The following is a 13793-nucleotide window of genomic DNA, read 5'->3' as shown; positions in this document are numbered from 1 at the left end:
GTTTCATCCATCACCCACTGAAGAAGGTTTGTGTGATTTCCACAGAGCCAGGTGCCCTAGGACTCTGACGTTTGGAGCACTTCCACTGGCGCTGCCCACTGGGGGCACAGCAGCAGGTTCCTGCTTTGTGCTCTCACCTGAGGGGGATTTGTGCACCTTACACTGAGATAATGAAACTATAAAACCCTGCTCAAATTTTAATAAGTGTCAAAGCACTGGAGAAACCTAACTCCAAGCCAGAGCATCTTTGTGGGAAGGTCCTTTGACTGGTTCTTTGTTTCTTCAGAGGGTGAGAGAGCTATTGTATTTTTCCAAGCTATTCGAGGGCTTAGAGATTTCAAAGTGAAATTTTTCAAAGTTAACGCTGTGCTTAGTTTAATGTGGAGCTGCAAAGGATACTTCTAAGTAGCAGGCAGTGCTTGTGCTACATGAACTGTGAAATACTTTACAGCAGCAAAATACTCACAGCAGTCAGCACACCTTTGTGCTCCTAAAGCTCTGGAGCATTTCTGAAAATGTTAAATTCTGATTCACTTCTTCAAATGTTATAGCCAGAAATAGCCCTACCCACATTAGTTTCTTGATTCAGGAAAACTGTACCTTTTCCTTCAAGTATTTTAGCAAAAAATAAAAAGCTAGAGATTTCTTCACCAAAAGCTGAGAGCCTACAGAACTGTCTGGGAGGGGACACAACTAATAAAAGTGATGCAAATAATTGTTTTTTCAAATTTATGTGTAACAATTACTGGAATGAGTGAAAAGTGATTTTTAGGTTAGGACAATGGGAAGAAGCTAGCTGCATGTAGAACAGACCAAAGAACATATTAACACTTCTGCAGAACAAATAAAATTCAATTTAACCTTTTAATGCTCACAGCCAGAACAATCACCACATTCTTGTGCAAGAGGCATGGAAAAAGAAGCAGATGGACAAAAGATGTAGCATTTCAGCCAGCTCATGAGAACTAAGGTTTTAGAGTAAATTCTTGCTTTATATACATATTTATATATACAAACATATGTATATTTACATAAGTATATTTATGTGCATATATTTATGTAAATATATGTATATTTTATATACAGGTATATTTTCTATGGGGAAAACATTATTTATTTATTTTTCCCTTTTTAATCAGTACAATTCTCCCAAATTTGGCATAGTAATTAATCTGAAAGCTTCGTTGAGTAACAAACATAAATTTTTATCATATTATATTTAATTACATATGTCATACTTCCATTTTATAATTACCTTTCATTTATAAGGTTGTGAAGATCACTTTAATGACTTTTCAATTATTTTGAAATAAATAGGTTTTAATTTCAATGCTCCTTTATTAGGGATGTCTGCAATTTAATTTGTGGATGAATGAGGAGTGCTGCAGAAGGTTCTGCTTCTGTTTCTTTTTCTGAAAAACAAGCTGGTGAAATAGAGTCAACCATTCAGCATAAATTAAAAGCTCACACACATGACATTTGGAAAACATTTTGTAACTATAATTTTAGATGTGATGATAGAACTGAATTGATGGCCTAGAAACAATACCCTTGGTGAGTACTTGAAGATTATAGAAATTGCCTTGCTGAATGGCTTGAAGTTTAGGAGCTCCAGACCTAGACCAAGAATCCCACCCAGCTCCTGAACTCTCATGATTAAATCAGGATGTGTTTTATTCTTGGTGTTAGGGAAAAAAAACACAACCACCAACAAAAAAAATCCCACAGTGTAAATGCAATTTTTAACATATTTGAGACAAAGATTTCAGATAGAGGTAAACTACTTTTATTTGCTTCAGCTCTAAAATGTCTTCCCAGATAAAGCATGGCCTGTCCTAGCAGCAGGGGTACAGCATGCAGTTATACTGCAGAAGTTGCTTGTGATGCTACTTTGCCTTTTGAACTGATAAACTAAGTTTTAATTACTGAAGTGCTGTGTCTGAAGGCAGCCAATATTTGACGTTTCAAGGGCTGATTAGCATTTCCTGTGACCCATAAAACTGTGCATTTTCTCTTACGTTGCAATCATCCTGGAAAAAGAAAACAAAAAAAAGCCACTATTTATTTTCCCAGATGGTGAGAAGGAATCTGCATCCCACTGGTAATCAGTAAACCATTTCCTTTGATTATTTCTGGTGTTTGATTCCTCCATTGTACTGCATTAGTCCTACATGGAATAACAATGCTCACCTGAACTAGATGAAAGTAAATAGCAGATGGGAAGGGGTAGCAGTTCAACAGTCTATAAAATATGTATGAAAATGATCAAAATTATCAACAATTATTAAAGCTTTTTGAAATGGCTGCAAGTTCACTAAGCAGAACCACAAGCTGTGACCTGAAAAAGCCACTCTTACACTCAGTTTCAGAGGTAGACAGACCAAAAGCCAAGCTGATGAAGCGGACTCCAAAGACAGCAAGAAGTCTTGTTTTGGCATGTTAAACTATGGAAGTGTTCCAAACTAAAGATTTCTATCACAAAACTGAATTTCTGGTTAAGAATGTGAGGTTTTGCATAACTGGGACAAATACAGGTGCACAGGAATTCTGGAAGTTTAAATGTGCCTCATCCTCAGAATATAAATGTACCATTATTGCAGCTGTTTTTACAAAGAAATACCAGTCTTTCCTATTAAAAAGGAAAAAAAAGCCCAGTCTCAGATTCAGATTTGGGTCATAAAAGGTGTAGTTGAAAATGAAGGGTTTTAAGAAAGCCAAGCTAATGCAGAGGTTATTTCAAATTCAAGTGAAATCAATTCAGTGTAATTTTGTATGCATATTAAAGTAGAAAGACAATTTTGGGGGGGTGGAGGAGGTAGGAGGAAGTGAGGCATAGTCAGTTGAAGACTAATACATCTCACATCTCACTTCAGATGGAGGAGCAGTCTGGTATGGACTTAGAGCACTGCCTGCCTACAGCAGACAGCTGAGCTCTCAGGAGAAGCCTCGGTGTTCCACACTGATGAAGATGGATCGGGGATGTGCCAGCGGCTGCTATGCAAATTGAGTATAAAGGAGAGCCTGCAGTCCATGAAAGGAGCAGGTTACCCCCAAAGTACTGCATTTCACACATAACAAGGTCTATCTTTGGTCTGTTTTCACTGCAGTATCCAGGTGTAAAAGAGCATATATAGGCATGATGTTCTTAGGATACAGAGAAGAGCCAGCACCGCTGCTTTAGAGATAGAAACTGAAATGCAGAATAGTTCTCTGCTCACTCCAGTGCTAACAAACACCAAGGTTCCACCCTGCTGTACCTCATACAGCACAATCTGAGTATGTGAGAAAATGGGGGAGGATTTTAGATTTTTAGTTATGCTACCTGTGACTGGAAGTTCTCAAATATAGGTAGACTGGGCTGTTTGAGGGGTTTGGAGTTGTGAAAGCTGCAGGGAAGAAGAGTCTGATTTATCCCTCTTCTAATTTCACTTCTACTCTTTCCTGCCTAAACCTTGCTCAGCCTCTTCTCACCTGCCCCATCAGATAAATTTCTCTACTGCACTCCTGCAAAAACCTAGAAGAGAAAAGAAAAGGTAATGTGTAAGCAGTAGAGGCCCTCAGTGCAGGTAAGGGATGAAAAGGGTATTGAAAAGTGAGGGATAACCTGAACCAAACAAATCTCTCCTTTAATTTTGCAGAATTTCTGAAGGCTGTTTTTATCCTGCAATTGAATACAAAAGTATGTCCTGGCTCCCACTTGTACCAATAGAAATGGCTCTGCAAATAGTTGCACACATGAAAACATTTGACAACAGTGAGGTAGTTGTAATTATGTTTTTGTCTTCCAAGTAGAACCATAAAAAGTACTTCAGATCAAGGCTCATCCTAGATTGTAGCCATGGCGATTGACTTGCTATTTATTGAATCTCTTGGATCCAGAGATAGGCTGTTTGTGGGGAATGTGCTTGTTCCAGCTATGAAAAGGGGGATGTATGATCCATGTCAAGGTCTTGCTTTTAGCCCTATGTGTTTTTCATGTCACAAAAGCCTAAAATCCTTTTCAGTTTGAGTCACTGGCTATTTTTGTCACCACTTTAGCAGGCTCCTATCCATTATGGTATTCTTCATTGGTTTAAAGTTGTGAGTACCAGCAGAAGTAAGAGTCTATATTTTTGACTCAATAGCAAAATTAATTCCATCCAAGTTCTATAACCATGTAGGATCTGTAATAGATGTTCTTATCAAACAAATGGTTTGGGTTTTTTTTTTTTTTATCCAGTAAAAGAAGTTCTCTAACTCTGCTAGTTCTATAAAGATCACCAAAAGAAAAAAAAACCCAACAGGTTCCTATTGGAAAAAAGAGTATCTTCTGCATTTAAAAGTAAGTTTCTGGCTGGGATTCTTGTTCTAAACTGTAAAATCTCACTTTTTCTAGGTATGATTCCTAGTGTCAAACATGCAGTATACATTCTGAGATTTTTAAATTGCTTACTTTCACAGACCAAGCTGTTATGCTTTGCAGCCTGTATTGGTCTTAAAAGTGACATTCCCATAAATACCAGTGTGAGTATCAAAGGCAATGAAAACAAGCCCTGTGAGATGCAATCCTGCAGGTTTTGTGCGTTCTGGTCACGATTCACCGAAGCACTGAGTAGCATATATTTTGTCTTATATGCACCTATCAACTCAGCAAGGATATTTGCATAGTTAAAGGTAAGGATGCATTTGAGCACTCAGCTGGATTACACTTAGAGCAATTCTCAGCTGTCAAGAACCTGTTTACTGCAAATAAAGCAGCAGAACTTGCCACAGAGAAATGCTGATGTGTCACTATCAAGCACCGCTTTACTCTTCAGAAACCACCAAAGTAACTGATTACAAACACAGCTAGTTATGAGCCTTCCTCCCAGGCTATAAATGTTTATTTAACAGGCTGGGGAGTGTCATGGTACAGAACAGTGCAATGAAACTAAGTAGTTAAATTCTCTGTCTTGAATGCTGATACGATCAATTTCAAAGGAAAGACTTCAACACACAGACAATCATTCTAAATAAATTTGTATGTATGATCATATTTGGAGCAGTTTCTTGAGAGCTGGATCACTGTTACCCCAATGAAGATGTCCCTACCACCACCTGACCCCACCTACATCTTGCTGGATTTTTTCTGTTAGTATGTCACTACTAATCAGTGGTTAAAGAACTCATCTTGTCCTTTGTTTTTGGATTCAGAAATGTTTACTTCTATTACATCTATCTATAGGTCTTTCATTCTTGATTTGCATGAAGTTCACAACAAAACTTTTCCTTCATTCTAAAATCATTCTCTTCCTTAAAAAAGTGGAAGGTGAAAGAGTTTTCAGACAAAACATTAAGCAAATCTTTTTAATCAACTACTGTATCAGGTTTTGGGTTTGGCTTTCTGGATTGGTTTTGGTTTTTAAAATGTTGTTCAGTACTAATATTATTTTTATATGATAGATCTCATGGAAAAATCAAATACTTTCAGTCAGTCTGTTGTTCTCAAAGTTTAAATATACCACATTGAATAGGAACATTCAACAAGTCTAATGACTGCTACTAATAAATAAACAAATTTGTGGTAAAAGAATCCTGAAAATCAGCCCTTTCACTGAAGAAAGTACCCAAATATGCTCAAGAAGAAAAGAATGCAAGTCAAGTTTGCCCCTGTCCATTAGTAATATATAAAAATCACTAATTATACTAATTTCTTTATTAATATGCAATGTAATAATGATCAAATAAAAGTTCATACAGTGCCAGCAGGGAAAAAATACATATATTTATAACAAGTATATGAGTTCCATACCTTCACACTGGACATGTAAGTCATTCAAATGAGTTTTATTTACAAAAAGTACAATTCAAAAACAGATTATGAATATATTGTTTAATGTGGCTGCCAAATTAGAAAAGTGGAACCTCCCATATAAACTCAAAGTGTATCTTAGATTTTTTTTCTACTCATCTGTTGGTTATGCAGAAAGTATGCAATTTTTTCAGCTGCTTATGCAGGTATTCTCAGTGGAAAACTAATGTGCTAACCACAGAGGCAACATAAAGCTAAACCATTCTTAGAGAGGCTGGTAAGAGATGGCAGAGATGGGAAAACTTAACAAAGTAAGTAATGAGGTAATGAAATAAGTCCATGGATACCATCAATCTTTAGGTAAATAATTCTAAAACAACTTTTAGCCTTAGGGAGATCACGTTTCATTTAGACATAGAATGAGCCAGCTGCATCAGCAAAACCGTATCTCAAGGGTTACCATTTATTCTGATGTTGAATGTTAGAGCTGCAGGCAATGAAAATTACTGATCAAAATCTGTGTTTTTAAAATGTAGACACTGGGGTGATAAACTTCAATGGGCTCTAGTTGATGTTTCCTGAGGTAAGGAAACATGGGAGTATTATAATGATCACGGTTTTAGCTGCTAGTGAACCTCTCTGACTTGGTCACAACTCACCTAGTAGATCTCTCTTTCACGTTGAAATAATATTTCATGGTCCAACATGTAACCAGAGGCCTTGCTCTGATTCTTTGTTTGTGTTTTTTCAATTCAAGGGCTCAGCCATCAGAGCTTCCCCCATTTGCTTCCAGGTTTTAGGAATCCACAAGGTCTGTCTGTAAGCAAGCCCCTTGCAATGGGAGCCTCAGCATGGCTGCAGTAATACTGCATAGTCCAAAGGGGCATGCTGGGGGAGTGCTGGTGTGTTAAACAGACAGAAAACTCCCCAACCTTTTGCAACAACAACCTTTTGCAACCAATACAAGTTAAGAAGGCAAAATCTCGCAATTGCAAATCATCTAATCCTCACTCATCCCTGCCACTGCTTACTCATTGGAAGCAGGTCCTTCTGAGAGTTGAAATGCTTGAATTTACAGGGGATTGGTAACAAAAAATTACTTGCTCATCAAAGGTAAGAGACATAATCTCCAATTTCATTAATGCTGTGTGTTATCTCTTTTGGACCTCTTGTTCCTCCTTGGAGAAGGAGTTTTTCAAGTCTGAGTTGTAAAAAGTTTTCATTCTAAGTGTTGAGGAATGTTTTAGTTCTGTAGCCCAACTCTCAGCTGATTTAGCATTTATGACTTACTCTTTGAAGGCTTAATCCTCCGAGTTTTGGCAATGATTGTAAAGGTTGTCCCATTACAGTGAGTCCCAAAACAGGAAATAAAGTGTCCAAATGGTCCTGCTTTACTGAGGACATTTTACTATTGGGCTTGCCTATGCCAAATCTGTGCCAAATCTATGCTTGAGCCTAAGCTCAAGCTATTAGTCTGATGGATAAACTCCTTGAGCAGGATCTGTGTGCTTAAGGACAATGACAGTGCAGTGCAGAGTTAAACTCTGGGAACTCTTTCTGGTGCAAAGGGCTGCCCACTATCTTTGTCACCAAGCTCTTCCTTCAACCAATACACAGATATGAAGCATAAGCAAAACTTAGATCTGATCCTGAATGGTGCCAGAAAGATGATGGTTTGGCACTTCCATTCCAAAAGCAAAAAGAGGGGACAATTCCAAGCCATGCCTGGACATGTCTTAGCACATTCTCCAACATCAATCTGCATTATTTATTTTTTTTTTTTGTACTATAATTTAACATGTTTTATTTAAAAGCAAGGGTAAGTTGTGTAAAGGTCTTGAAAACTCTTAACTATTGTGTGATTGTAGAAATGGTTTTCTGCCATATTTCTCTGTTTTGCTCTATCTGAACAAGAATATATTTCTTGAGTCATGTTTGTCTGCAGTGGGCAGCCTGATGGGCCACGTGAAGAACAAATGCTTCATATTGGATCAGAAAGCCCCATTTCTTCCTTAATGATCTAGAGCACATCATCATGGTCAGCCTATGAAGTCATTCTGGGCTACTGGGGAAAGGTTAGGACACCAACAGGAAATACATTTTTGAAGTTGGCAGAACAGGACTGTTAGGAAAGTGTCATACTAAAACACTGACATGAAGAGGAAATCTTTTGAAAAGCACTGGCTTTGTGCCCCAAGCTTGTCAGAGAAATTTCCAAGAAGAAGCTGTGCCTGTTCTTCCCATCACTGTTTTGTGTATGGCAAGATGACCCTTGTGTAACACACGTAAGGGCTGAATTCATTAACCAGCAACACTGCCTGAAAGCTTATTCTTCGCTTCAGAGCACAAGGGTGGTATAATTTATGGAATTCAAGACTGACAGATGGAATTATTTTGGCCTTGGTTACACAAGCAAGGTTATGTGTGGTAGTCTGACTCTAAGTACAAAGAACATATCTGAGATGCTGGGTAGGGGTACAGAGGTCAAAGGCATTATGAGCCATATAAAGATGTTGCTTTAAAATGGGTTATAGTGATCAGCTTGAGAAAGCAGAAAGATTCCTAATTTCAGCTCCTTAATTTCAGTCATGTGCTGTTGAATCCTGTGCCTACAGAGCAAAATAAGCACTAAATAATTTGCTCAAAATGGTTTAAGAATAGCATTTTAGCTTTTCTAGCCAGCATCTTCAGTTTGATGCATAATTTTTCACTTCTCTAAGGAAATACTGTGATTGCTCAAAAGAGGTTCTTCATAGAAAACAGAGCTTGATTTGAAACCTGAGACAGAAGCTGTCTCTGCACAAAAATGATTGTGTTTTTCCCCTGGAACAGCCTGTATAACACAGCCAGAATATGCTGCAATCTGAACAGTCCATTTAAACAAAGCTTTTGGTTTCCATCTTCACTGCAATTGGAAACAATACTATTCTAGTTTCTCTACTTTTACTCCACAATAAATATAATTCAGAAATAAAGATTTATAATTAAGTAATAGAAAATGTATCTGATTGACTTGCATATAGGTGGCACTCAATTGCAGCTGTCTACAATAGGCTTAAAATTATGAAAGTTGTTAAATGTAAAATAATAATTACCTTGTAACAGCAGAAAATTACTGAGAACAAATGTTTTAGGGCTTGAGTCCTATAATTTATGCAAGTTTGCACCATCATTTTAATACCACAGATCACCTCCTTACTTGCAGTGGAATAAAAGGAAAATTTAATTTCCCTCTCCATTTAGCAGTGACTAACATTATGACAGGATGTCTGTATTGGTAGAGATTTTATGCCTAAATTACAGATTGCCAAATCTGGAAATCACAAGACCTTTCCTCTATTTATTGATACAACCAAAGCTGATATTTTCTCTAAGTGATTTAAAGTAACAGCCCAAAAAGCAAAGCAGTATCTGGCTGCTACTTCAGCAGTATTCCACACAACAGTACAGAATCAGAAAAGAATGGTTTTGACTGTTCCCTCTTTAAGAGCAGGATCTAATATTTGATCAAACAGGATTCCCTCGTGTCTCTGCAAATCTCTGAAGTCTTGAAGTAAAGTTCAGGAACTGATAAACATCCTTTATACATATTTATGACTTTACACTTCTATATCAGAGTGTAAAATTGTCATATCCTACCTGGGAGCTACGCCTGGGATGCGATTACTGCTTCTGCTAGTGTTGGCCTCCACCAGAAAGCAGGCAGGACTCTCGTGGTCAGCCTCCTGGCATGCATATTCAGTGCAGGCAGCAAGAGCCACACCGAGGTGTGGGTCAGCCCGTGTAACCTGGATGTGGCCTGCAGCAGACTGAGGTTCGCGTTTGAAACACCAAAGCACAAAGGAGCTGACACCAAATGCAACCTCACCTGCTCTACAGCAACACTAAAAAGTACATCTGAGGAACAAAATTACAGACAGTGCTAAGACAGCTACTGGCCACCAGCTAATAAAAGATGTTACCACAACAATTTCAGGTGATACTGGAGAGCAGAGCTCCAGTTTCAAAAAGCTGGACTTGCACCAGCACATTTCAATCCCCTTTAATTCCATCATGTGGGAAACATCACTACGCTAATGGCTTGGGTGTTTTCTTCTGTTTACTTTCAAATGCATAAATGTAAAACCTATATTAAGAAAGTAAACAAGCAAAGGTGAGCTTTGTTTTTTCTGTGAGCACTTACAATAGAGATTTAAAAAGATTTATGTAAAGCAAAGCACGAGCCACAAAATATGTCAGAAGCATTTGAATAACAAGGAAACTGAAGGAGGTGCAGCAAAAGGCATTAGTGATTCAGTAACATTCATCAAGATTTGTTCTTGTACAGGACCTCTTACAGATAAACAAAGAGACACTTGGACAGAGAAAGAACCAAGAATAATTGCTGAGACTCAGGGCACAGCAAATAGGATGGAACTACAAGAGAAACTGTTGACTGGCAGTAATTACTTGCACACAACTAATCCCTTCATATCATAAGCAAAGAAAGGAAAAAATGAGATTCAAGTAAAAGCCAAGGGGAGCCCCAGGGAAATTCCAAGTTAAAATGCTGAAAGTTTGTACTAAGTGCCTTGATTTTAGAAGTTTTTACACAGCCTGGGCCTATGAAGAGTGTCCAGATAAAACAGAATACAATGCATATATTTCCCTTAGGGAAATAAATTAATAGTTGAATTAGTAACAAATTGTAAGAAATCTAAATTACTTGGAACTGAACAATCAGAAAAAGGAGGAAAATATTCAGGCCCCATGTTCAGAAGCACAGCAGTGCTTAATCAGATGGCTAGGGCAAACATTGCCAATGCTCTGCTGTCATCTAGAAGGGATTACTGTACCCCTATCTGAATTATCCCAACTGGCACACAAAGGTTGCTCTCTGTATAAACTCCCAGTCTCATTTTGCATGAAGAAAGTCTACATAACTTTTCCAGGACAGTCAAAGTGCAGGTAGTGACTTATAACATCGAGCAGATATCAGAGAAGCTTCTCAAAGTAGGTATTTAACTGTTTCCTTGTCTCTGTGCTTGGGGTGTGTGATGAGGCAGATGCAAAGAAAAAGAAGAAAATTACAGTGCAAATCAGATTTAAAAATTTGATGTTCCAGTAGGAAAATTGGCTAAAAGTTAATGTATTTTACTGTGAAGCAGGGCAATGGTTAAATCATTATTGCCTCTCAGAGCAAAGTTCTGAAATACTCAAATCCCAAACCTTGAAAAAAATAATATTTTCAAATCCTTGGGTTGAAACAAAAGAGTTTATGTCGGGGGGGATTTCAGTCAAAATCATGAAAGAATCATAAATCTGAACCCTTTAAATAAGAAATTTTGAATAAAAATCTGTACCCCCTTAAACAGGCGGATTGCAATCGAAAGTGGAACTTCATGGCACAAATACATAAGAAATAAGGCTTCCCTCCCTTCAAATCTTCCTCAAAACAACTTTTATCTTTCATAATGACCTTTTATGTTTTCCACTGATTTGGAAACCAGATTTGTGAATTGTCTTTGGATGTTACTCCTATTCCCTAGATAAAATATACTTCTCATCTTGGCATAGAACAAGCTTGGGTTTTGTTTTCTGTAATGTAGCAAGAAGACAGACGTGATTTGGTGTTTTGGAATCAGGAGTGTTAAAATGGCATTAAATCTGTAAGTAAATGGCATTTGAGAACCAGAAGCAAGTAGACCTTACTGGCAAGTCATCTGCTGTAGCTTTCTGGTATGAATAAAACCAATAGATCTTCAGATTTCCAAAGGAGCCTAGTATAAATTGGCAAATGAAGTGCAGAATTATTGAAGTGCCATATTTACAGTAATGTGTACCATCAGTTGCTTTATTCTTGTGTTTGAAGGAAGATGTGAGGAATGGGAGATAGGACCAAAAAAAATGCTGTTCCATTAACAAAACTGCTTTCACTTTGGTTCTTCTCTGGATGTGGACAGTAAAACCACGGTATTCGTTTTGCAAAACAGCAACTAGATTACTTCAGATTAACTTCTCATTTAGTTCCAATTTCTAGCTAAATGTAGGTCAGAACACAGTCTCATTGACACTGAGGCAAGAAGCAGGTATAAACTGACTTACTGCTGTAATTCTAGGCCTGCCTTGGTCCATCCATTTCCATAAGCCCTATGACAGCTGAAGTGCACATGATGCCTAGCTGTTGGAGAGGATTTTCAGAATTCAATCAGTTGTAACTGCTATTTCCACCATGCTGCTGCTTGTATAGCAGCATATTTATGCAGCAACAACAAAAAATACACTTCTTGATGTAAAACATTCCTCTCTGGGCTGTTCAGGGGCCACAGTCCAAGCCCACCAGATGTACACGCTGCACCAGCAGCAACTGGAGCTTGATCATTTTCATCCTGCAGCAGAGGACCTCAAATGGCCATCACTCCTCTCCCACCTTGCACTGGCACCAGGTAACGTGAGTTTGCTTCAGGGAACGTTCAAGTCCACTTCTGAGGGCTTAGGTGTTCTGGTAAGCTCCTTGTTGCTATGGAAATTGTCCAAAACAGGCAAATAATCTTGGAGGAACATTGGGGATATTAGAAAAATTAAACGTAGCACTTGAAAACTAACTTAAAGCTAAAAAGTTTAAAGTTTCCTCACTTCATCTGTTCAAGAATTTACTAATTATATCTTACAGTTGTGTCTCATTTTCCCACTGAGATCTGAGACACAAAATTATGAGCCAGCATTACTTATTGGTAATATTTGTCTGGATCATCCTTACACCATAATGCTCTCTGGTCCCTGATAGATATTATAAATAATTTTGATACATGGAGAGATTTGTCTAGGACTTAATGGAATTCAGTGGTGATCATTATTTCTCCCAGCCCTCTTGCCATCTTCATTGACAGCTGTGCTAAGAAACCACTAACACCTAGTCTGAATACAGCCTGAATCCACTCTGTAGACAGAAACTGAACCAATTGACTGACTTAAGCCCTGTGGCCTTGGCTTAGGCTTCTCCTTGTGTTTGTAGCAGTGAAATCATCTTTGCGAAAATCTGAAACAATTGAGTTGAATTTAGGAAAGATGCATACTTTTGCATCCCAGAGGTGAGGATAAAATATCTTTGGCTTCCTTGGTATGTGACCACAAAGAGTTCTGTCATTTTCACTTGATAACTTTATTCTAACTGTTGTGCTTTCATCATAATTTTATTTATATCTCCTTTGGAAACATAGTGTGGTCACATAATGATAACATACCACTATTTGAAAGTATTTATCACAAATAAGAAAGGATTATACAATGTACTGGACTTCTCAGTGGGTTGGAACAGATTAAACTTATTTGTGAAAACCGTTCTTCTCTCATCCTAATCCTGTAGTGCTCTTAGAGACAACATCTAACTGCAGCCCAAATACACAGAATGCTCATACAAAATGCTAAGACTGATCTTTCATCATGACAGCTATCATGCTGTTTTCCATTAAGGAAATCATGTTAGAGGCTTTTATCATTATGAATCAGGATGTGACTAAATGCCAGTCTGATAATACAAGAGATCCCTGTGATCTTGAACATGCTTTTGGTTTGTTTGTCCCCCACCACCTACACTTGTATTTCTGCAAGTGGCAATTCTGAATAGTAATGTAGATTAGAAAGCTGATTTATATTTGAAAACTCTTAAATTATATTCATTTCCAGTCTGGAAGCAGGAAAAATATTATCTCTATTGATTTAAGACTTCAGATAATATTTCTCTCCATGCCTTTTATAACATGATGGCTGGCAGTAAATTCTCTAGCACTGATTCATCACACCGATACCCTGCAATTGTGAACAGCTAATGAACCCTTCAGTTTTGTGCTTCTTATCAGACATAACAACCTGGCTATAGGAACTGCTATGTCCAGAATACAGGGACTGAATGGTAGGGAAGGAATCTCTAATTGGATAATTCAGATCACTCAAGAAAGAACATATGAGTAAAAGAGCACCAGCTGGCTGTATGTGTGGTATTAACTGTGAACACACTGAGGAAGGTATTTTATGAAACACAAGC

This window comes from Cyanistes caeruleus, chromosome 3 (genome assembly GCF_971803275.1).
Source record: "Cyanistes caeruleus chromosome 3, bCyaCae1.hap1.1, whole genome shotgun sequence".
In the NCBI taxonomy this organism is placed as follows: Eukaryota; Metazoa; Chordata; class Aves; order Passeriformes; family Paridae; genus Cyanistes; species Cyanistes caeruleus.
This window is presented reverse-complemented; position numbering follows the sequence as displayed.